Below are 26,334 nucleotides of genomic sequence, written 5' to 3'. Positions count from 1 at the left end.
CCAGTGATCATAAGCTCTGCTTTCACAGGAATATGAGGCACTTATTCAAGTGCTAAGGACACACAAGACAGCTCTTGGGTGGTCCATAGGTGACCTTAAGGGCATAAGCCCAGCTAGATGCATGCACAAAATCTTATTGGAGGATAATGCCAAACCAGTGGTTCAACCACAGAGGCGGCTAAATCCAGCCATGAAAGAAGTGGTGCAGAAAGAGGTCACCAAATTACTAGAGGCTGGGATTATTTATCCTATTTTTGATAGCCCCTGGGTGAGCCCTGTCCAAGTCGTCCCAAAAAAGGGAGGCATGACAGTGATTCATAATGAAAAAAATGAACTGGTTCCTACAAGAACAGTTACAGGGTGGCGCATGTGTATTGACTACAGAAGGCTCAATACAGCCACCAGAAAGGATCATTTTCCTTTACCATTCATAGACCAGATGCTAGAAAGACTAGCAGGTCATGATTATTACTGCTTTTTGGATGGCTACTCAGGCTATAACCAGATTGCAGTAGATCCCCAGGATCAAGAGAAAACAGCATTCACATGTCCATCTGGAGTGTTTGCTTATAGAAGGATGCCATTTGGGCTATGTAATGCGCCTGCAACCTTCCAGAGATGCATGCTCTCTATTTTCTCTGATATGGTGGAAAATTTTCTGGAAGTCTTCATGGATGACTTCTCAGTATATGGAGACTTATTCAGCTCCTGTCTTGATCACCTGAAACTTGTTCTGAAAAGATGCCAAGAGACCAACCTAGTTTTAAACTGGGAAAAATGTCACTTCATGGTGACTGAGGGGATTGTCCTTGGGCATAAAATCTCAAACAAGGGAATAGAGGTAGATCAAGCAAAAATAGAGGTAATTGAAAAATTACCACCACCTGCCAATGTTAAGGCAATCAGAAGCTTTCTGGGGCATGCAGGATTCTATAGGAGGTTTATAAAGGATTTTTCAAAAATCGCAAAACCTCTAAGCAATCTGCTAGCTGCTGACACGCCATTTGTGTTTGACACAGAGTGCCTGCAGGCGTTTGAAACGTTGTAAGCTAAGCTGGTCACAGCACCAGTCATTTCTGCACCAGACTGGACGTTACCATTTGAGCTAATATGTGATGCTAGTGATTACGCCATTGGTGCAGTGTTGGGACAGAGGCATGATAAGCTTCTGCATGTCATTTATTACGCCAGTCATGTTCTAAATGATGCCCAGAAAAATTACACAACAACAGAAAAAGAATTACTTGCAGTGGTTTACGCCATTGACAAGTTCAGATCATACTTAGTAGGATCAAAAGTGATTGTGTATACTGATCATGCTGCTCTTGAATATCTACTCACAAAGCAGGATTCAAAACCCAGGCTCATCAGATGGGTGTTGCTTTTGCAAGAGTTTGATATAGAAATAAGAGACAGAAAAGAGACAGAGAACCAAGTGGCTGATCATCTGTCCCGGATAGAGCCAGTAGAAGGGACGCCCCTCCTCTCTCTTGAGATCTCTGAAACTTTTCCGGATGAGCATTTATTTGCCATTCAGGAAACACCATGGTTTGCCGATATTGCAAACTATAAAGCTGCAAGGTTCATACCCAAGGAGTACAACAGGATACAAAAGAAGAAATTAATTACTGATGCAAAGTACTACCTGTGGGATGAACCTTATCTCTTTAAGAGATGTGCAGACAGAATAATCCGTAGGTGTGTGCCTAGAGAAGAAGCATAGAGGATCCTGTGGAATTGCCATGGATCTCAATATGGAGGCCATTTCGGAGGTGAGCGAACAGCCACCAAGGTCCTCCAATGTGGCTTCTATTGGCCCACACTCTATAAAGATTCCCGAGAGTTTGTACGTAACTGTGACAGTTGCCAAAGAACTGGTAATCTGCCTCATGGTTACGCCATGCCTCAACAAGGAATCTTGGAAATTGAGTTGTTTGACGTATGGGGAATTGACTTCATGGGACCTTTCCCACCATCATACTCAAACACGTATATTCTGGTGGCAGTTGACTATGTATCAAAATGGGTTGAAGCCATTGCCACACCCACCAATGATACTAAGACAGTGCTGAAGTTCCTCCAGAAACATATCTTTAGCAGCTTTGGTGTCCCTAGAGTACTAATCAGTGATGGGAGCACTCACTTCTGCAATAAACAGCTTTACTCTGCCATGGTTCGGTATGAAATTCGCTACAAGGTAGCTACTCCATATCATCCACAAACTAATGGGCAAGCTGAAGTCTCTAACAGAGAATTAAAGAGAATCCTAGAACGAACAGTAAATACCCGTAGAAAGGATTGGGCACGGAGCTTGGATGATGCTCTGTGGGCTTACAGAACAGCATTCAAGACCCCTATAGGGACCTCTCCATACCAACTCGTGTATGGTAAGGCATGTCACCTGCCCGTGGAACTGGAACATAAGGCCTACTGGGCAACCAGATTCCTAAACTTTGATGCCAAATTAGCAGGAGAAAAATGATTGCTCCAGCTAAATGAGCTAGAGGAATTCAGATTCACAGCTTTCGAAAATGCCAAGCTTTATAAAGAGAAATAAAAAAAGTGGCATGACAGAAAGCTGTCATCTAGAATCTTTGAACCAGGACAGAAGGTTCTGTTGTTTAACTCTAGACTCAGGCTATTCCCCGGGAAACTGAAATCCCGGTGGAGGGGACCATACGTGATTACAAGTGTATCACCATATGGTTATGTGGAGCTTCAAGATATTGATTCTGATAAGAAGTTCATTGTCAATGGACAGAGAATCAAGCACTATCTTGAAGGCAACATTGAGCAAGAATGCTCAAGGCTGAAGCTAGATTAAAAGCTCAGCAAAGTCCAGCTAAAGACAATAAAGAAGCGCTTGCTGGGAGGCAACCCAGCCATGGGGCAACAATCCTCTAAGCATTTTGCCCTATTTTTTTTATTTTTATTTTTATTTGTTTATATAAAGTTCACTGACACTAAGGTGAGAAATCATTTACAGAAGACCTCGGCACACAAAACAGAGAAAAAGAGCTCAGTGGCAAGAAAACGCCAGTAAAAGTGTATTTTGGCCGTTCAACGCCCAAAATGGGCATCCACTGGGCGTTGAACGCCAGTAATGGTAGCAATCTGGGCGTTCAACGCCAGAAATGGGCACCCACTGGGTGTTGAACGCCAGTAATGGCAGCAGCTGGGCGTTGAACGCCCAGGAGAGCAGCAATTGGGCGCTGAACTCCCAAAACAGGCAATGTTTGGGCCTTCAAACGCCAGGATGGCAGGGAGGAGACAAAACTCATTTTTATTCAAAATTTTTCATTCCAACCTTGATTTTCTTACTTCAATTCATGATTTCTTACATGAACATGTTAAGAACCCTGATTTCTAAATTCCATAATTTCTAAAAACCCTACCACTAAAAATATCAAATGTATTTTAATCCATAAGCACCAGGCATCTTTGCAAATTCAATCCTTTTCAAAAAAATTTTTTTTACAAATCTATCTTTTTCAACTCATCAATATCTTTTTCAAAACCTCCACTTTATCTTTTTCAAAAATTAAATCTATCTTTCTCAAAAATCTTTCATATCTTCTCAATTTTAAACTATATCTTCTATCTTATCTTTTCCAAATAAATCTTTTTATCATATCTTTATCTCTTTTTTTCGAAAACCCACCCTCCCCCCCTTATAAATTTGAGTTCGGCCTCCCTCCTCTCCCATCAACAATTGCACTAGCTCTCCTTCTATCCCTCTCCTTTCTTTTCTTTTGCTTGAGGACAAGCAAACCTCTAAGTTTGGTGTGTTTATCCGTGATCACTAAGATCATGGCCCCCAAAGGAAAACAACCCACTCTAAGAGGCAAGAAAGAGAGCGTTCCAAAACCACTTTGGAATCAAGGGAAGTTCTTATCTAAAGAACATTCGAACCATTATAACAAAATAATGGGTCTGAGATCAGTGATCCCGGAAGTTAGATTCGATCTGAAAGAAGATGAATATCCGGAGATCCAGGAGCAAATTCGAATCAGGAACTGGGAAGTCCTAGCTAATCCTGAAACGAAGGTGGGAAGGAATATGATCCAGGAGTTCTATGCTAATATGTGGCAGACTGACAAGCAAAAACTATCTGGAACTGCCTTCTATGAATATCGGACCATGGTTAGAGGAAAGATTGTTCATACCACCCCTGACAAGATCAGAGAAATCTTAAAGCTACCTCAGCTGAAAGATGATCTAGATTCCTTCAACAGGAGAATGATGAGAACAGACAAGGGCCTGGATAAGATTCTAGAGGACATATGTATCCCTGAAGCCAGATGGACCACCAACACAAAGGGTGTCCCAAATCAACTCAAGAGAGAAGATCTCAAACCAGTCGCCAGAGGATGGCTGGACTTCATTGGGCATTCTCTGTTGCCTACCAGCAACCGTTTTGAAGTCACAGTTAAAAGAGCAGTGATGATCCATTTCATCATGATGGGAAAAGAAGTGGAAGTTCATCAGCTAATCTCAACTGAACTCTACAAAATTGCTAACAAAAATTCTAAAGAAGCCAGGTTGGCTTACCCAAGTGTGATATTGCTGCTCTTCAAGGATGCTGGAGTAAGGATGGGAATAACTGAGTACATCTCAGTTGAGAAGCCAATCACCAAAGCATCAATGGAAAAACAACAAGCGCAGGAGGATCCCACCAAGAAGAAAACGCAGGAATTCCTTCCAGAAATCCCTCAATCTGAATATTGGGAGTATCTTGAGACATCCATCACTAAGATACGGGAAGCTATGGAGCAAATAATAAAAGAACAGAAGGAACACAGTCAAATTCTTACCTATATGTTTAAAGAACAAGAGGAGCAAGGGCGTGACTTAAGGGACTTGAAGCGCCAGAAGTTATCTCTTGCAGGACCGAGCACCCCAAGGATCAGAGGAACCCCTGTTCCCCCAGAATAAAGGTTGTTAAATTCCAATTTCTGCTTTAAATCTGTGATAGTGTCATTAGAAAAGTTCACCTTAGGAGTCATATAGTAGTAATTAGTATCTATTTTGATCTTATCTCCAATTAAGTTATAGTTTATTTTTCTCATCATCAGCAAACATGAATAAAATAGTAGATCTTTTGAATAAGAGGCAATAAAATTTCGAGTTTTAATAAGAGAAATTCTAATTAGTTACATGTGGTGGCAATACTTTCTGTCTTCTAAATGAATGCTTGAACAGTGCATATGTCTTTTGAATTTGTTGCTTAAGACTGTTAAATATGTTGGCTCTTGAAAGAATGATGAACATGAGACATGTTATTGATAATCTGAAAAATCATAAAAATGATTCTTGAAGCAAGAAAAAGCAGCAAAAAAAAAAGCAGAAAAAGCCAATAGCCCTTAAAAACCAAAAGGCAAGGGTAATAAAAAGGATCCCAAGGCTTTGAGCATCAGTGGATAGGAGGGCCTAAGGGAATAAAATCCTGGCCTAAGTGGCTAAACCAAGCTGTCCCTAACCATGTGCTTGTGGCGTGAAGGTGTCAAGTGAAAACTTGAGACTGAGCGGTTAAAGTCAAGGTCCAAAGCAGAAAGAAGAGTGTGCTTAAGAACTCTGGACACCTCTAATTAGGGACTTTAGCAAAGCTGAGTCACAATCCAAAGGGTTCACCCAATTATGTGTCTGTGGCATTTATGTATCCAGGGGTAATACTGGAAAACAAAGTGCTTAGGGCCACGGCCAAGACTCATGAAATAGCTTTGTTCAAGAATCATCATATTGAAATAATAGAATCAATAACATTATCTGAATTCTAAGTTCTTATAGATGCCAATCACTTTGAGCTTCAATGGATAAAGTGAGATGCCAAAACTGTTCGGAAGCAAAAAGCTGCTAGTCCCGCTCATCTAATTAGAATCTGAGCTTCACTCAAAAACTCTGAGATATTATTGCTTCTCAACCCATTAGTCTTCTATTTTATTTGTCTAGTTGCTTGAGGACAAGCAACAGTTTAAGTTTGGTGTTGTGATGAGCGGATATTTTATACGCTTTTTGGGGTTAATTTCATATAATTTTTAGTATGTTTTAGTTAGTTTTTAGTTTATTTTCATTAGTTTTTAGGAAAAATTCATATTTCTGGACTTTACTATGAGTTGTGTGTTTTTCTGTAATTTCAGGTATTTTTCTGGCTGAAATTGAAGGAGCTGAGCAAAAATCTTATTCAGGCTGAAAAAGGACTGCTGATGCTGTTGGATTCTGACCTCCCTGCACTCAAAGTGAATTTTCTGGAGCTACAGAACTCGAAATGGCGTGCTTCCAATTGCTTTGGAAAGTAGACATCCAGGGCTTTCCAGAAATATATAATAGTCCATACTTTGCTCAAGGATAGATGACGTAAACTGGCGTTCAACGCCAGTTCTCTGCCCAATTCTGGCGTTCAACGCTAGAAAAGGATTAAAAGTTGGAGTTCAACGCCAGAAATGGATCCAAACCTGGCGTTGAACGCCCAAAATGGCCTTATGCACGTGAATTGCTTAAGTCTCAGCCCCAGCACACACCAAGTGGGCCCCAGAAGTGGATCTCTACACCATCTGTCATAGTCTACTCACTTTTTGTAAACCTAGGCTACTAATTTAGTATTTAAACAACTTTTAGAGACTTATTTTGCATCTCATAATATTTTTTAGATCTGAACTTTGTACTCTTTGACGGCATGAGTCTCTAAACTCCATTGTTGGGGGTGAGGAGCTCTGCTGTGTCTCGATGAATTAATGCAAGTATTTCTGTTTTCCATTCAAACACGCTTGTTCCTACCTAAGATGTTCATTCGCGATTAACTGTGATGAAGGTGATGATCTGTGACACTCATCACCTTCCTCAACCCATGAACGTGTGCCTGACAACCACCTCCGTTCTATATCCGATTGAATGAGTATCTCTTAGATCTCTTAATTAGAGTCTTCGTGGTATAAGCTAGAACTGATGGCGGCATCCATGAGAATCCGGAAAGTCTAAACCTTGTCTATGGTATTCCGAGTAGGATTCAATGATCGAATGACTGTGACGAGCTTCAAACTCGCGAGTGCTGGGCGTTAGTGAAAGACGCAAAAGGATGAAGAATTCTATTCCAGTATGATCGAGAACCGACAGATGATTAGCCGTGCTGTGACAGAGCATGTGAGCATATTCTTCACTGAGAGGATGGGATGTAGCCATTGACGACGGTGATCCCCTACATACAGCTTGCCATGGGAGGACGTGCATGCGTGAATCAGAAGACAGAGGAAAGCAGAGATTCAGAAGACAAAGCATCTCCAAAACTCCAACATATTCTCCATTAATGCATAACAAGTAACCTTTAATTTATGCTCTCTTGGTTATTCGCAATTCAACTGATAAACATAACTGACTTCCTGACTAAGATTTACAAGATAACCATAGATTGCTTCAAACCAACAATCTCCGTGGGATTCGACCCTTACTCACATAAGGTATTACTTGGACGACCCAGTGCACTTGCTGGTAAGTGGTACGAGTTGTAAAAAGTGTGATTCACAATTCGTGCACCAAGTACCAAATATAGAAGTAAATGCATTTGTGCAGCAAGAGTTTGGGCTAGGTGATTCAGGATTGATTAATGGCCATGTGACTCCCATCTCACCATATAGAAGCCATCAGTGGCTATTACAGGTATGAATAATAAGAGATTAATTATTACATTGTTAAAACTTAGTAATAACTAAATTTTAAACTATTTGATATCACATTATGATTAGCTAAAGTCCTTTTTATTTCTCTCAAATTTGTTTGTGCTGTGGAGAACAAGTTGTACAACAAGAAAAATATCCGAAGTTCAACGGGATGCAGTAGCATGTACTTGTATATACTCATGGGAGTATAGTTTAAGATGTTATTTAAATTTTGGATTTCAAATAGTAGTGCATTGAGGTTGATATAAATTTTTATAATTAAATTTTTGGATATTTTCTGATGGATACTTCACAGTAAATTTTGTAACACCCTACCACCCAAAACTTTACGCTTAAGTTGTAAAATAGAGGTGGCGAGGTATTACGACTTCTAAAAATTAAAATACATACTTATAATAGTAGAAAGAATATAATAGACTAGGAGCCTTGAAAAATGGGTAAAACAAAATCGCAAAATGAAAAGCGCCACGCTCCGGAAACAGAACAACTTGCGTGTGAGGCAAACTATAACTATAAAACGTAAGACAATAAAAGTAGGAATCGAAAGCCATAGGTACAAAATAACACAGTAACCACTTCGCTTCAGGTATCCAGACGCCTAATGAGATACCTTTCGACCTGCATCTGAAAAACAACAACATAGTATGGAATGAGAACCGGAGGTTCTCAGTATAGTAAAGGTGCCCACATAGTTAATATAAAAGGTCTCGGGAAAGCCAGAGGCATTCCTAGAACTCCGACACTCAAAATCATTCTTAAATAAAATAAACTAAACCAAAAGTTAGGTAAGTTATCTAAGGTATTCTAGTTCTGAATCTAACTTTAACTTAATACTTCACTTTCTGTCGCCTCCAATCCTCCGAATCACTGGTGGAACAACCCTCTCCCCTCACACCTTCGTCAAGAGGGATTTCTCAGAAAATATACACATACAGTTCAAATAAGAAAAACACAGATAGAGAAGCATTTACAGCAAGTAGAACAAGTAGCGGATAAGCAGAATTAACAGTTAAGCAAACCAAAACAATGCACACTCAAGCAAACAAACAAATGCATATGATGTATGCCTGTCCTATGGCTGCTGAGTCTCATCTGTCGGTTATACAGCCAACCCGGCATGTCCTGGTAGTTAACCATTGGACAGTCCCTCTGTGCGCGCATCCCCAAGCTCAATAATATTCCATGGAGTCAAACTCCAAGCTCAAATGTAATATTCAATATTCATATATATACATGCCCATGGGGGAATCCGGGGAGTTAAAGTGCCCAGTCACATCTTGCGACAGAGGGTCAACAAATAGTCTCAAATACACAAGCCACATAATAATCTCTTTCTTTTAAAATACCACCTCAAATCAAAACTCCAATTCTTATAGAAGTTTTGGCAGTATCTCCTCTAAAGCTCGATTTTCTGCCACCCTTCAAGGGTCCCAACTATCAAATCAAACACCTCTCAGTCCTTCAAATCATTTCCGGTAACAAATTATTTCAAAATCAACAAATACCAATATTAAATCTTTTCCAAACCGACCAACTTCAACAGCAAATTATTAACAACAGCTAAACCACACATTTTATCCAATATGCACAATCCATCAATTACACATTCAATTCATTCCCATCAATTACACATTTAATTCATTCCTATCTTCACGTGACATTAAACATTAACTACGAAAAACTAAAAACATACCTTTGTACGGAATCAAAATATTCGAAGTTCCGGAGAAACTTTTTGACTGAGCTATCAAAGAAGAAAATGTCCAAAATCGTCTATGCCTCCTAAAACTCCAGTTGGTCAAACTCAAGGGGTAGAGGAGCTACGTCACCATCAACTTCTACCGGTCAAAAGTGGTGCCAACGTATAGAAGAGGAGGATACGAATACTTTTACCAAATTAGATTTTTTATTGGAGTTACGGATTGTAAAAAACAAAGTCGGAAGTTTGATGGGTTTACGATCTTTCGCGGTTACGTTCTTCTCTCTCCCGTTTTCTTTTTCCTTTTCTCTCGCATATGCTAATCATATATATATAAAGTGTATTTATCTAATAAAGGAAGCTAAAGGCGGCTTGCTAATTAATATATATATATAGATATATCCTAATGCATAATGATATTACTAATATATATGTAACTTAATGTAAAATCAAAACCGCCTTTGATTTCCATGCTTCATAATTAATAATAGTAATAATAATACTAGAGATAGTAATTGATGATCATGTAATAATAATAATAATAAACGTAATAATAGTAATAATAATAGTAATGCAATGAATATAATATATATAAACTTATAATGCAATTTAATACTTACGGCAATTATATACAATGTTTATAATAATAATAATAATAATAATAATAATAATAATATGGATTTGATTAAATTTAAATTATTATAAAATTAGTTCAATTACTGATAATAAAAATAATTTTCTAAAAATAAGAAATTCTAATTTTATAAAATAAATTATAACTTATTTATATTTATATTTTTAAAACTGAGGGTCACTACATTCTACCCACCTTATAAAAGTTTTCGCCCTCGAAAATTGATATAAAATGGAAAAGATTCATACTAACGTAACTTCCCTTCTTAAACATATCAAAGAAAAACAGAAAGATTTGACACGCTTAGTTTGCAAATCCAGGATATGGCTTAAAATTCTATGCAAAGCGAAAGATACAAGATAGACTCGATGCAGAAAGGTTATAAGGCAGGCTGGTAATAGAACGATGGGTTTACATTCCCTAATACTCGCTTCATCTAGCTCCTAAGTTCTGCCGATTCTAATGGTGTCACCTTTTGTAATACAATCGAAACTGGTTCAGCCTCTGACACTAAATTTATCACAACTTAGTTTTTCTCTCGACACCTAGCTGGTTATCAAAGAGATATTTCTATCGGTCTAAATTCCTAGTCCGTATCCAAGTCCAAAATTACGTCCAGTCTTTCCAGTCCTAAACTTCCATATCCGATTACGTAACCTAAACGAAAGCGGGGTCCTAGCTCTACACAGAACAAATCTGTCCTACGCATTCTGTATCATACTTACCTCGATCCTGTCGTGGCCAACTCGCATCTGCGGCTCTCCCACGCGAACAATCTCTAGACATGTGTCCCGATGCTCCACATCGAAAGCACATTCCCAGTCTGTACCTGCGCGGCTCCTCTGGAGTAGTCTCACCAAAGCCTTCTTGTAGCAGTGTCCACTCCATGGAGCAATCCTCTGCGAGCTGGCTCTTCTTAACCAACTCAGTGAAATTTGTTAGCTTTTGTGGATACACGTAATTAAAGATATCCCTCCTTAGTCCTTTTTCATATTGAGCACACTTTCATTCCTCACAATCGGCTGGATTTCCTTGTCAAGTTTTTGAGAAACGGCATAGATTATCGAATTCACGGGTATAATCAACAACGGACATATCCTTTTGCTTCAGCTGCATTAACTCCAATTCCTTTGTGGTGTGAAATGCATGAAAGAAATATTTACCGTAAAACTCTATCTTGAATCTATTCCAAGGGACATCCGTTAACTCCACCTGCAAGGTATGACACAATTCTTGCCACCAATTCTGAGCATCTACCTCCACCATATGAGTCACTATCTCCACTGACTGTACTTCAGGAACGTGCTGAGTGTACTGATAAACCACTATTTTATGGTTTATATTGTGTTTAATTGTGTGGTTTTATCAAATCTTTACCCACTGATGAGCGGATACTTTATACGCTTTTTGGCATTGTTTTTAGTATATTTTTAGTAGGATCTAGTTACTTTTAGGGATGTTTTTATTAGTTTTTATGTTAAATTCACATTTCTGGACTTTACTATGAGTTTGTATGTTTTTCTGTGATTTCAGGTATTTTCTGGCTGAAATTGAGGGACTTGAGCAAAAATCAGATTCAGAGGTAGAAGCAGGACTGCTGATGCTGTTGGATTCTGACCTCCCTGCACTCAAAGTAGATTTTCTAGAGCTACAGAACTCAAAATGGCGCGCTTCCAATTGCGTTGGAAAGTAGACATCCATGGCTTTCCAGCAATATATAATAGTCCATACTTTGGCCGAGTTTAGATGACGAAAAATGGCGTTGAACGCCAGTTCTACGCTGCAGTCAGGAGTTAAACGCCAGAAACACGTCATGAACCAGAGTTGAACGCCAAAAACACGTTACAACTTGGCGTTCAACTCCAAAAGAAGCCCCTGCGCGTGTAAACTTCAAGCTCAGCCCAAGCACACACCAAGTGGGCCCCAGAAGTGGATTTATGCATCAATTACTTACTTCTGTAAACCCTAGTAGCTAGTTTAGTATAAATAGGACTTTTTACTATTGTATTAGACATCTTATGATCTTTGGATTATCTTTTGATCTATTGATCACGTTTGGGGGCTGGCCATTCGGCCATGCATGAATCTTCATTACTTATGTATTTACAATGGTAGAGTTTCTGCACTCCATAGATTAAGGTGTGGATCTCTGCTGTTCCTCATGATTTAATGCAAAGTACTACGGTTTTCTATTCAATTCAACTTATTCCGCTTCTAAGATATCCATTCACACCCAAGAACATGATGAATGTGATGATTATGTGACGCTTGTCATCATTCTCACTTATGAACGCGTGCCTGACAAACACTTCCGTTCTACATGCAAATAAGCTAGAATGAATATCTCTTAGATATCTAATACAGGGGACCGAGTCCGAGTTATTAGTATCTTCATGGTATAAGTTTGAACCCATGGATGGCCATTCCTGAGATCTGGAAAGTCTAAACCTTGTCTGTGGTATTCCGAGTAGGATCTGGGAAGGGATGGCTGTGACAAACTTCAAACTCGTGAGTGTTGGGCGTAGTGACAGACGCAATAGGAGGGTGAATCCTATTCCAGTATGATCGAGAACCTCCAGATGATTAGCCGTGCCGTGACAGAGCATTTGGACCTTTTTCACAGAGAGGATGGGATGTAGCCATTGACAACGGTGATGCCCTATATAAAGCTTGCCATGGAAAGGAGTAGGAATGATTGGATGAAGACAGTAGGAAAACAGAGGTTCAGAGGAACGAAAGCATCTCTATACGCTTATCTGAAATTCTCACCAATGATTTACATAAGTATTTCTATCTTTATTTTCTGTTTATTTATTATTATTATTCGAAAACTCCATAACCATTTGATATCCGCCTGACTGAGATTTACAAGATGACCATAGCTTGCTTTATACCAACAATCTCCGTGGGATCGATCCTTACTCACGTAAGGTTTTATTACTTGGACGACCCAGTGCACTTGCTGGTTAGTTGTGCGAAGTTGTGAAGTTATGTTTGGACCATGGTATTGTGCACCAGTTTGTTGGCGCCATTGCCAGGGAGAGAACGAACAACAAATTTTACAACCTGAGTAACAATTTCGCATACCAAGTTTTTGGTGCCGTTGCTGGGGATTGTTCTAGTTTGGACAACTGACGATTCATCGTGTTGCTCAGATTGGGTTATTTTCTTCTTATTTTATTTTCAAAAAGTTTTCAAAAATTTTTCAAAAATATTTTCTTCTTTTTCGTTTTTCCCAATTAATATTCAAAAAAAATAAATAAATCTTTTCAAAAATATATTTTTCTTCAGAATTTTTAAGAATAAATTCTAGTGTTTCATGATGATTTGTTGAATCCTGGCTGGCTGTAAAGCCATGTCTAAATTCTTTTAGACTGAGGCTTCAACTAATCACTTCAATACATGTAATAGCATACTAAAGCTTAGCTGGCTAGTGAGCCATGTCTAATTCCTAGGCTGAAGCTTTAGACTGAGAGTGCAAGATTCCTGGAATTCATATTAAAAATTTTGGAATCTTTATTTTTCTTTTTCACATTAATTTTTGAAAAAATAAAAAAAATTTTATAAAATCATAAAAATAAAAAATATTTTGTGTTTCTTGTTCGAGTCTTGAGTCAATTTTTAAGTTTGGTGTCAATTGCATTTTTTTTTCTAAAAAAAATTTTGCATTTTTCGAAAATTCATGCATTCATAGTGTTCTTCATGATCTTCAAGTTGTTCTTGGCCAGTCTTCTTGTTTGATCTTCATATTTTCGTGTTTTGTGTCTTTTCTTGTTTTTCATATGCATTCTTGCATTCATAGTGTCTATGCATGAAAAATTTCTAAGTTTGGTGTCTTGCATGTTTTCTTTTCTTGAAAATTTTTCAAAAATAAGTTCTTGATGTTCATCTTGACATTCAAAGTGTTCTTGGTGTTCATCTTGACATTCATAGTGTTCTTGCATGCATCATGTGTTTTGATTCATAATTTTCATGTTGTAAGTCATTTTTTTTTGTTTTTCTCTTTCATCATTAAAAATTCAAAAATCAAAAAAAATATCTTTCCTTTTTTCTCTCATAAATTTCGAAAATTTGAATTGACTTTTTTAAAAATTTTTAAAATTCAATTGTTTCTTAGGAGTCAAATCAAATTTTCAATTTAAAAATCTTATCTTTTTCAAAATCTTTTTCAAAATCTTTTTCAAAAATCAAATCTTTTTCATTTTTCTTAATTTTACATCATATTTTCGAAAATATCATCAACAATTAATGTTTTGATTCAAAAATTTCAAGTTTGTTACTTACTTGTTAAGAAAGATTCAAACTTTAAGTTCTAGAATCATATCTTGTGATTTCTTGTGAATCAAGTCATTAATTGTGATTTTAAAAATAAAATCTTTTTCAAAACTAATTTCAATCATATCTTTTCAAAAATATCTTTTTTTTATCTTATCTTTTTCAAATACCTTTTCTAACTTTTTATCTTCTTATCTTTTAAAAATTAATTTTCAAAATTTGTTTCAACTAACTAATTAACTTTTTGTTTGTTTCTTATCTCTTTCAAAACTACCTAACTAACTATCCCTCTCTAATTTTCGAAAATGCCCCCCTCTCTTTCAAAAATTCTTTTTAATTTATTAATTGTTTCAACTTTTAATTTTAATTTTAATTTTCGAAAATTAGTAACTCTTTTTCAAAATTAATTTTCGAAATTCTCTTTCCCTCATCTTCTTCTATTTATTTAATTACTTACTAACACTTCTCTTCATCTCATATCTCTGCTCTCCTCACCCTTGTGTTTGGACTTTCCCCCATTCTCTTTCCTTACATTACATTCTTTTCTTCTTCTACTCACCCAAAGGAATCTCTATACTGTGACATAGAGGATTTCATATTTTCTGTGTTATTCCCTTCTTTGTCATATGAGCAGGAGCAAGGACAAGAACATTCTTGTTGAAGCAGATCCAGAACCTGAAAGAACTCTGAAAAGGAAACTAAGAGAAGCTAAAATACAATAATCTAGAGACAACCTTACAGGAATTTTCGAACAGGAAGAGGAGATGGCAGCCGAAAATAATAATAATGCAAGGAGGATGCTTGGTGACTTTACTGCACCTAATTCCAATTTACATGGAAGAAGCATCTCCATCCCTGCCATTGGAGCAAACAATTTTAAGCTGAAACCTCAATTAGTTTCTCTGATGCAACAAAACTGCAAGTTTCATGGACTTCCATCTGAAGATCCCTTTCAGTTCTTAACTGAATTCTTGCAGATATGTGACACTGTTAAGACTAATGGAGTAGATCCTGAAGTCTACAGGCTCATACTTTTCCCATTTGCTGTAAGAGACAGAGCTAGAATATGGTTGGACTCTCAACCTAAGGATAGCCTGAACTCTTGGGATAAGCTGGTCAAGACTTTCTTAGCCAAGTTCTTTCCTCCTCAAAAGCTGAGTAAGCTTAGAGTGGATGTTCAAACCTTCAGACAGAAAGAAGGTGAATCCTCTATAAAGCTTGGGAGAGATACAAGGAACTGACCAAAAAATGTCCTTCTGACATGCTTTCAGAATGGACCATCCTGGATATATTCTATGATGGTCTGTCTAAATTAGCTAAGATGTCATTGGATACTTCTGTAGGTGGATCCATTCACCTAAAGAAAACGCCTGCAGAAGCTCAAGAACTCATTGACATGGTTGCTAACAACTAGTTCATGTACACTTCTGAGAGGAATCCTGTGAGTAATGGGACACCTCAGAAGAAGGGAGTTCTTGAAATTGATACTCTGAATGCCATATTGGCTCAGAATAAAATATTGACTCAGCAAGTCAATATGATTTCTCAGAGTCTGAATGGAATGCAAGCTGCATCCAACAGTACTCAAGAGGCATCTTCTGAAGAAGAAGCTTATGATCCTGAGAATCCTGCAATTGCAGAGGTGAATTACATGGGTGAACCCTATGGAAACACCTATAATCCCTCATGGAGAAATCACCCAAATCTCTTATGGAAGGATCAACAAAAGCCTCAATAAAGCTTTAATAATGGTGGAAGAAACAGGTTTAGCAATAGCAAGCCTTTTCCATCATCCACTCAGCAACAGACAGAGAACTCTGAACAAAATACCTCTAATTTAGCAAACTTAGTCTCTGATCTATTTAAGGCCACTATGAGTTTCATGAATGAAACAAGGTCCTCCATTAGAAATTTGGAGGCACAAGTGGGCCAGCTGAGTAAGAAGATCACTGAAACCCCTCCTAGTTCTCTCCCAAGCAATACAGAAGAAAATCCAAAAGGAGAGTGCAAGGCCATTGATATAACCATCATGGCCGAATCCAAGAAGGAAGGGGAGGACGTGAATCCCAAGGAGGAAGACCTCCTGGGACGTCCAGTGATCAACAAGGAGTTTCCCTTTGAGGAACCAAAGGACTCTGAGGCTCATCTAGAGACCATAGAGATTCCATTAAACCTTCTTATGCCCTTCATGAGCTCTGATGAGTATTCCTCTTCTGAAGAGAATGAGGGTGTTACTAAAGAGCAAGTTGCCAAGTTTCTTGGTGTAATCATGAAGCTGAATGCCAATTTATTTGGTAAAGAGACTTGGGGAGATGAACCTCCCCTGTTCACCAATGAACTAAATGCATTGGATCAACTGAGATTGCCTCAGAAGAAACAGGATCCTAGAAAGTTCCTAATACCTTGTACCATAGGCACCATGACCTTTGAGAAGGCTCTATGTGACTTTGGGTCAGGAATAAACCTCATGCCACTCTCTGTAATGGAGAAACTGGGAATCTTTGAGGTGCAAGCTGCTAGAATCTCATTAGAGATGGCAGACAATTCAAGAAAAGAGGCTTATGGTCAGGTAGAGGACGTGTTAGTAAAGGCTGAAGGCCTTTACATCCCTGTTGATTTCATAATCCTAGACACTGGGAAGGAAGAGGATGAATCCATCATCCTTGTAAGACCCTTCCTAGCCACAGCAAGAGCTGTGATTGATGTAGACAGAGGAGAATTGATCCTTCAACTGAATGAGGACAACCTTGTGTTTAAAACTCAAGAATCTCCTTTTGTAACAATGGAGAGGAAGCATGAAAAGCTTCTCTCAGTACAGAGTCAACTAAAGCCCCCACAGTCAAACTCTAAGTTTGGTGTTGGGAGGCCTCAGCCAAACTCCAAGTTTGGTGTTGAACTCCCATATCCAAATTCTAAGTTTGGTGTTGGGAAGTCTATAAAATTGACCTGATCACCTGTGCGGCTCCATGAGAGCCCACTGTCAAGCTATTGACATTAAAGAAGCGCTTATTGGGAGGCAACCCAATTTTTATTTATCTATTTTTATTTTTATTTTATTGTTCTTTCATGTTTTATTAGGTTCATGATCATGTGGAGTCACAAAATAAATAGAAAAATCAAAAACAGAATCAAAAACAGCAGAAGAAAAATCACACCCTGGAGGAAGGACTTACTGGCGTTTAAACACCAGTAAGGAGCATCTGGCTGGCGTTCAACGCCAGAACAGAGCATGGATCTGGCGTTGAACGCCCAAAACAAGCAGCATCCTGGCGTTCAGACGCCAGGAATGCATACTGAGGAAAGCTGGCGCTGAACGCCAGAAACAAGCATAGAACTGGCGTTCAACGCCAGAAACATGCTGCATTTGGGCGCTGAACGCCCAAAACAAGCATCAATTCGGTGTTTAAACGCCAGAATTGCATGCAAAGGTGTTTTACATGCCTAATTGGTGCAGGGATGCAAATCCTTGACACCTCAGGATCTGTGGACCCCACAGGATCCCCACCTACCTCCACTCATACTCTTCCCTCTTCTCAATGTTCATCCTCTCTTCCCAATAAACACCCTTCCCCAAAACCCTTCACCAATCATCTCAAGCTCTCTTCCCTATCACCCATTCACCACTCACATCCACCCACTCTTCCCCATAAACCTACCTCATAAACCCCACCTACCTTCAAAATTCAAAATCACTTTCCCACCCAAACCCTCCCCATATGGCCGAACCTTAACCCCTCTCCCTCCACTATATAAACCTCTCTATTCTTCTTCATTTTCACACAACACAATCCTCTCTTCCTCTTCTTGGCCGAAACACAACCTCTCTCTCTCTCCTCCATTTCTTCTTCTTCTTCATCTCTTATTTCTTCTCTTGCTCGAGGGCGAGCAATATTCTAAGTTTGATGTGGTAAAAGCATAAGCTTTTTGTTTTTCCATTACCATTGATGGCACCTAAGACCGGAGAATCCTCTAGAAAAGGGAAAGGGAAGACAAAAGCTTCCACCTCCGAGTCATGGGAGATGGAAAGATTCATCTCCAAAGCCCATCAAGACCACTTCTATGATGTTGTGGCCAAGAAGAAGGTGATCCCCGAGGTCCCTTTCAAACTCAAGAGAAATGAGTATCTGGAAATCCGACATGAAATCCAAAGAAGAGGTTGGGAAGTTCTAACAAACCCCATCCAACAAGTCGGAATTCTAATGGTTCAAGAGTTCTATGCTAATGCATGGATCACTAGGAACCATGATCAAAGTAAGAACCCGAACCCAAAGAATTATCTTACCATGTGTTCATACCCTGGGTCGAGCTACCCGACCTGGGATGACTGGCGACAAAGCGACCGACCTCTTCAGGTCAGGCTACCCGACCTCTTCTCAAGGAGGTTGGCCAAATCAACATGAGAATCCGATAAAGGGCCCAAATAGAGGAACACGACCCAAATCCACAGGCCATACGAGCCTATAGAGATAAAGGCGGTTCCCTTGAAGATAAGCTGACCTCAACTCAAAAGATAAAGATAAGATAAAGATAACTAACTTATCTTATCTAAAAAGTCACTATCACACCATTATAAATACACTGGAGCACCCAGGTATAACTCATACTCTGATTCTATGTAAAAACCTGCTTAATACCCGTGCTAACTTAAGCATCAAAGTCTCTTGCAGGTACCCCCCCACCCTCCGGTGGCCAAGGATCAGCAGTGCAGCAAGTCCAACAAGTCGAATACAACAGCTCAGGCCGTCATCGGCCAGCCGGACACGTTATCTCCGACCAGTACGGAAGATCTCGTCCGAGATCGACTTCCAGTTTCAGGTAACCCTCGGAACATTGGCGCCGTTGCCGGGGAACCTGGAAGTCAACCCATCACCATGGCGGACAACCATAACAACGACCACGATTCAGGTCTGGAAGAGAGAACGCCACACAAGAATGAGGATGTCACACTACAAGACACTCCAGAGATCAACAAAGACAACGACTCACTAAATTCAGGGGCAATAGAAGCGCTCCTAGATCGCCTAAAACAACTGGAAAAAGAAAATCAACAACAACGGGAAATTGGAAGGGATCTACAAAGAGAGATGCGGCGACGTCGGGAGTTGGAAGAAAAACTACAGCAATTAGAAACCGATCTCAAATTAAAAGCTCCCCGGGCCAATCTTGAAGAAAACTCACGCAAAGAGCAAGACCCGTTCACCAGGGAAATCATGAAAACCAAAATTCCAAAAGACTTCAAACTCCCAGATATGACCCTGTATGATGGCACCACGGATCCCAACCACCACCTCAGTAACTTCAGAAGCAGAATATACCTCACTGACGCCCCAGATGCTATTCGCTGCAAAGCCTTCCCAACAACTCTCACAAAGACAGCCATTCGATGGTTCGACAATCTACCCCCAAGGCCCATCTCAAGCTTTGACGACCTAGCTAAAAAATTCCTAGCCAGATTCTCCATTCAGAAAGATAAAGCCAAGCACGCCCCCAGTTTACTAGGGATCAAACAAGGAGATCGGGAGAGCCTCCGCAACTATATGGAGAGATTCAACAAAACATGCATGGACATACAAAGTTTACCCACAGAGGTCGCCATCATGGGACTCATCAACGGCCTACGAGAAGGACCCTTCAGCCAATTTATATCAAAAAAGTACCTGACCTCCTTGGATGAAGTGCAGGAACGAGCAGAAAAATACATCAATATGGAAGAAAACGCTCGGTTAGGAGAGACCTCAAAATCGGGGGCCCCCTACCGAGACAGAGACAAGGAATCCAAGAGGAAAGAAGATCGACAAGGGGAGAAAATCAAAAAGTACCATAATTACACTCCTCTCAGGGCATCCCTGGTCGAGATATACAAAGAAGTATGCCATACAGAAAAAAACCCCCCAGCATGGCCATTCAAAGGCAAAAAGGGAGGAGGAAATCGGAAAGAATATTGCGAATACCACCGAGTCCGAGGACACTCCACAAACGAATGTTTCGACTTAAAAAATATCATAGAAAAATTAGTGAGAGAAGGAAAGTTAGATCGATTCCTGGCCACCCGAGATGATGATCAAAGAAAGAGACAAAGAGATGAGGATACTGAACGAACAGAACGATCACCTCGGACACCAGAAAGACATGTCCACATGATACATGGCGGATTCACAGCAGGTGGGATCTCCAAATCCTCTCACAAAAGATATCTCAAAGAAGTATATCATGTCGAAGGAAAGGAGGAAGCACTCAACATCCCAGCAATAACATTCACTAAAGAGGACGCATCCGGCATCATTGCAGGACACGACGATCCCATGGTCATCACCATCATATTAGCAAACGCCAACCTACACCGCACCTTAATAGACCAAGGGAGTTCTGCCGACATCTTATTCAAAATAGCCTTTGATAAACTCGGCTTGGAGGAAAAAGAACTTCAAGCATATCCAAACAGTTTGTTTGGACTAAGAGACACCACGGTTCGACCACTAGGATACATACCACTACACACAACCTTCGGAAAAGGGAACCAATCCAGGACCCTCAAAATAGATTACATTGTGGTCGACGTAAGTTCAGCTTACAATGCTCTCATAGGTCGGACAACACTCAACGAACTCGGTGCGATAGTTTCGACCCCACACCTATGTATGAAATTCCAAACACCAAATGGGATAGCCACGATAAAAGCAGATCAAAAAATGGCACGTCGCTGTTACAACGAAAGCCTAAACTTCAGAGGCAAAGGAGAAGAGTTCCACACAATTGAGCTGGGCGGAGTTCAACGACGAGAAGAACTTCGTCCCCAGCCAGAGGGCGAGATAGAAAAGATTCAGATCGGGGACACCTCGGAAAAAATAACCAATATCGGCACAATCCTAAAAGGAGACTCAAAGGAATTACTAATACAGTTCCTGCGAGATAATGTCGATCTCTTTGCAAGGAAAGCCGCAGATATGCCTGGCATAGATCCTAAGCTGATGTGTCATAAGTTGGCGGTCTATCCAAGATCTCGACCGGTACAGCAGAGACGAAGAAAACTTAGGCCAGAACGATCCCAGGCTGTGGAAGAACAAGTACAGGCACTACTGGAAGCAGGATTCATAAGAGAAGTCAAATACCCACTATGGCTAGCCAACGTTGTCTTGGTGAAAAAATCAAATGGGAAGTGGTGAATGTGCACCGATTACACCGATCTCAACAAGGCTTGTCCAAAGGACCCTTACCCACTCCCAAATATCGACGCTCTGGTAGACGCTTCCTCCGAATATAAATATCTCTCGTTTATGGATGCATACTCGGGATACAATCAGATCCCCATGTATCCGCCAGATCAAGAAAAGACCTCGTTCCTAACACCGAAAGCAAACTACTGCTACATTGTGATGCCTTTCGGTCTCAAGAACGCGGGAGCTACTTATCAAAGGCTAATAAATAAAGTCTTCTCGGATCACATCGGAAAGATCATGGAAGTCTACGTCGACGACATGTTAATAAAAACACAAAGTGAAGAGACATTATTGTCCGACCTGGCCCAAGTATTCGACACCATAAGGAAGCATGACATGCGACTCAATCCAGCAAAATGCACCTTTGCGGTAGAAGCAGGCAAATTCTTAGGTTTCATGCTCACACAAAGAGGAATTGAAGCAAATCCGGACAATTGTCAGGCCATACTCAACATGAAGAGCCCAACCTGTGTCAAAGAAGTGCAGCAACTCAACAGGAGATTGGCAGCCCTATCCCGATTCTTAGCAGGAGCCGCGATAAGATCTATCCCATTCTATGCTACTTTAAGAAATGGAAGGCAGTTCGAGTGGATGACAGAATGTGAGCAAGCCTTCTAAGACTTTAAAAAGTTCTTAGGACAGCCACCTATCCTCTCCCGACCATAAAAAGGAGAACCACTCATATTATATCTCGCAGTAGGAAGCCGGGCAGTAGCGTCAGCACTAGTCAGAGAAGACGAAGACGGACAACAACCCGTCTACTTCATTAGTAAAGCACTACAGGGATCCGAGCTGAACTACCAGAAAATAGAAAAATTTGCATATACTCTCATTCTAATATCTAGATGACTCCGCCCTTACTTCCAGGCCCACACCATCAAAGTTCGCACCAACCAGCCCTTGAAAGGAATATTGCAGAAAACAGATTTAGCAGGTAGAATTCTACAATGGGCAGTCGAATTGTCAGAGTTCGACCTCCAATATGAAGCTCGGACGGCCATTAAGCCACAATATCTGGCCGATTTTATCGCAGAATTCACAGATACCCTGGAAACCCTCACAGAGTGGAATCTCTATGTGGACGGTTCTTCAAATAAAACTAGAAGCGGTGCAGGAGTGATAATAGAAAGCAACCAGAGAACCCAAGTTGAGCTCTCCCTCAAGTTCGGGTTCCCGGCTTCGAATAACCAAGCAGAATACGAAGCACTGCTAGCTGGTTTGAAGCTGGCTGAAGAGGTTGGAGCTCGGAAACTCAACATCTACAGCGATTCACAAGTTGTCACATCACAAATAACAGGGAGCTACCAAGCCAAAGATCCCACCATGAAAAGGTATTTAGATAAGACCAAGCAACAACTCGGACAAATCGGGGAATATAAGATATACCACATACCCCGAGAACAAAATGCCCGAGATGACGCACTCTCGAAACTAGCTGGTGCACGAATTGCGAATCACACTTTTCACAACGCGTACCACTAACCAGCAAGTGCACTGGGTCATCCAAGTAATACCTTACGTGAGTAAGGGTCGAATCCCACGGAGATTGTTGGTTTGAAGCAATCTATGGTTATCTTGTAAATCTTAGTCAGGAAGTCAATTATGTTTATCAATTGAATTGTGAGTAACCAGTAGAGCATAAATTAAAAATTACTTGTTGTGCAGTAATGGAGAATATGTTGGAGTTTTGGAGATGCTTTGTCTTCTGAATCTCTGCTTTCCTCTGTCTTCTTGTTCACACACGCACGTCCCCCTATGGCAAGCTGTGTGTTGGTGGATCACCGTTGTCAATGGCTACCTTCGTCCTCCCAGTGAAAACTACGCTCACGCGCTCTGTCACAGCACGGCTAATCACCGGTTGGTTCTCGATCCGGTTGGAATAGGATTTACTATCCTTTTGCGTCTGTCACTAACGCCCAGCCTTCAAGAGTCTGAAGCTCGTCACAGTCATTCAATCCTTGAATCCTACTCGGAATACCACAGACAAGGTTTAGAATTTCCGGATTCTCATGAATGCTGCCATCAGTTCTAGCTTATACCACGGAGATTCTGATTAAGGAATCTAAGAGATACTCATTCAATCGTATATAGAACGGAGGTGGTTGTCAGGCACACGTTCATGATTTGAGGAAGGTGATGAGTGTCACAGCTCATCACCTCCATCACAGTTAAGCGCGAATGAACATCTTAGATAGGAACAAGCGTGTTTGAATGGAAAACAGAAATACTTGCATTAATTCATCGAGACACAGCAGAGCTCCTCACCCCCAACAATGGGGTTTAGAGACTCATGCCGTCAGAGAATACAAAGTTTAGATCTGAAATGTCATGAGATACAAAATAAGTCTCTAAAAGTTGTTTAAATACTAAACCAGTAGCCTAGGGTTACAAAATATGAGTGGACTATGATGGATGATGCAGAGATCCACTTCTGGGGCCCACTTGGTGTGCTGGGGCCCACTTGGTGTGTGCTGGGACTGAGACTTTAAGCAATTCACGTGCAGAGGCCATTTGTGGAGTTGAACGCCAGTTTTTGTGCCAGTTTGGGCGTTCAACTCCAGTTTTTTATCCTTTTCTGGCGCTGGACGCTAGAATTGGGCAGAGGACTGGCGTTGAACGCCAGTTTACGTCGTCTATCCTTGTGCAAAGTATGGACTATTATATATTGCTGGAAAGCCCTGGATGTCTACTTTCCAATGCAATTGGAAGCATGCCATTTCGAGTTATGTAGCTCCAGAAAATCCAATTTGAGTACAGGGAGGTCAGAATCCAACAGCATCAGCAGTCCTTTTTCAGCCTGAATCAGATTTTTGCTCAGCTCCTTCAATTTCAGCCAGAAAAATACCTGAAATTATAGAAAAACACACAACTCATAGTAAAGTCCAGAAATATGAATTTTTCCTAAAAACTACTGGAAATAAACTAAAAACTAACTAGAACAAACTCAAAACTATATGAAATTATCCCCAAAAAGCGTATAAAATATCCGCTCATCACTAGCCAGCACCAAACCAGGGGGCAACAATAGAAGCCTCATCCAGGAAATGTTACAGAACCCGTCAATCTCGGAAGAGGAAAAAGTCCTAGCCATGACAAACCAGGACCAAGAATGGATGACTCCCATAATTAACTACCTCAGAGCAGGAACACTCCCCACAGAAGAAAAAGAGGCAAAAAGGCTAAAAAGGGAGGCACAGTACTACCCCATTATAAACAACATCCTCTACAAAAGGGGGATCTCAGTACCATTACTGAAATGCGTACCGACCTCCCACACAAAGGAAGTGTTAGAAGAAGTACACGGCGGCATTTGTGGCAATCACCTCGGAGCACGAGCTCTAGCCAAAAAAGTGCTCCGGGAGGGGTTTTATTGGCCAACTCTACAAAAAGAAGCTACAGAATTTTTAAAGACATGCTCACCATGTCAGAAACATGCCAACTTTCACATCTCCCCACCAGAAGAGCTCATCAGTGTAACTTCCCCTTGGCCGTTTGCAAGGTGGGGGCTCGACCTTCTTGGCCCCTTCCCCCAGGGGTCAGGACAAGTTAAATTTCTCATAGTAGGGGTAGACTATTTCACAAAATGGATTGAGGCAGAGCCCCTAGCCAACGCCACCGCTCAAAGAAGCCGGAAATTCCTATATAGAAACATTGTCACAAGGTTTGGGGTTCCACACTCCATCACCACGGAGAATGGCACCCAATTCACAGACACAGGCTTTAGGAGACTAGTAGCCGACTTAAATATAAAGCACCAGTTCACCTCCGTCGAACACCCTCAAGCCAATGGACAGGCCGAAGCCGCCAACAAAGTCATATTGGCTGGGTTGAAACGGAGACTACAAGATCAAAGGGAGCTTGGGCCGAAGAACTTCCACAAGTCCTATGGGCATATCGAACAACGCCACACTCCACCACAAATGAATCACCATTTCGACTAGCATATGGAGTGGAGGCAATGATCCCAGTAGAGATCGAGGAAGGGTCATCCAGAGTGGTCCACTACAATGAAGAAGCCAACTCCCAAATTCAGAGGGAAGAACTCGACCTACTACCTAAAATTCAAGAAAGAGCCCGGATCAGGGAAGAAGCACTAAAACGACGGATGGCTTCCAGATATAATCAAAGGGTAGTGCCGAGAAGTTTCGTAGAGAATGATCTCATCTTAATCCGAAATGATATCGGAACAACTCGACCAGGAGAAGGAAAATTGGCAGCAAACTGGAAAGGACCCTACCGAGTTGTAGAAGTACTCGGGAAGGGCTATTATAGACTGTCCGAACTCAACGGACGAGAGCTTCCCAGGTCATGGCATGCTTGCAACCTTAGAAGGTACTACAGTTAGCAAGGTAACAGATCTCATTATTGGATGCACTCTTTTTCCTGAAAAGGTTTTTTAATGAGGCACCAAGTTAAGACCCAGACACTATCCGACCTGAAGGGATGAAAAAATTCCCACATGTATATATTTTGCACTTTTACTTCGAATAAAGTTTATTTAGATATTTTTACAAGAATTCAAGACGCATTAATCTGAAGAATTCATCGTCCGATTATAAAGCGACAGGTCGGCAGAAAGTGAAAAACAATTTCACTGCACGACCACGATAAAGACAAACCGTCCGATAAAGGTGAAAGCGCGATTCACCCAAAGGACGATCTAAAGATGCCAACCACTTTCTACAAATCGGCAAAAATGAACACAGAATAATGTAAGAAGTTATCGAAAGCAATCCAAAAAAGAACCTGACGAGGTCTTACGGATAGCTAAAATAATAACTTAAAGACTGGCCGACATCCAGAAGTCGGACCAAGTCAACCCAAGTTATAAGTAAACCC

At 40.5% G+C, this 26,334-nt stretch overlaps 1 non-coding gene across 1 annotated transcript; it reads right to left on the bottom strand.

The window, feature by feature from the left end:
• Nucleotides 1-15,438: 15,438 nt before the first annotated feature.
• On the bottom strand, nt 15,439-15,545 carry LOC148581319 (small nucleolar RNA R71). The gene has a single exon (XR_015896414.1). It is a non-coding gene; the product is annotated as a small nucleolar RNA R71 (small nucleolar RNA).
• Between the last annotated feature and the right edge of the window lie 10,789 nt (nt 15,546-26,334).

The sequence above is a fragment of the Arachis ipaensis genome, chromosome B10, assembly GCF_059453495.1.
Source record: "Arachis ipaensis isolate K30076 ecotype BB chromosome B10, ASM5945349v1, whole genome shotgun sequence".
Classification (NCBI taxonomy): Eukaryota; Viridiplantae; Streptophyta; class Magnoliopsida; order Fabales; family Fabaceae; genus Arachis; species Arachis ipaensis.
Note: the sequence above shows the minus strand (reverse complement) of the source record. Positions and strands in the feature narration are given on the sequence as shown.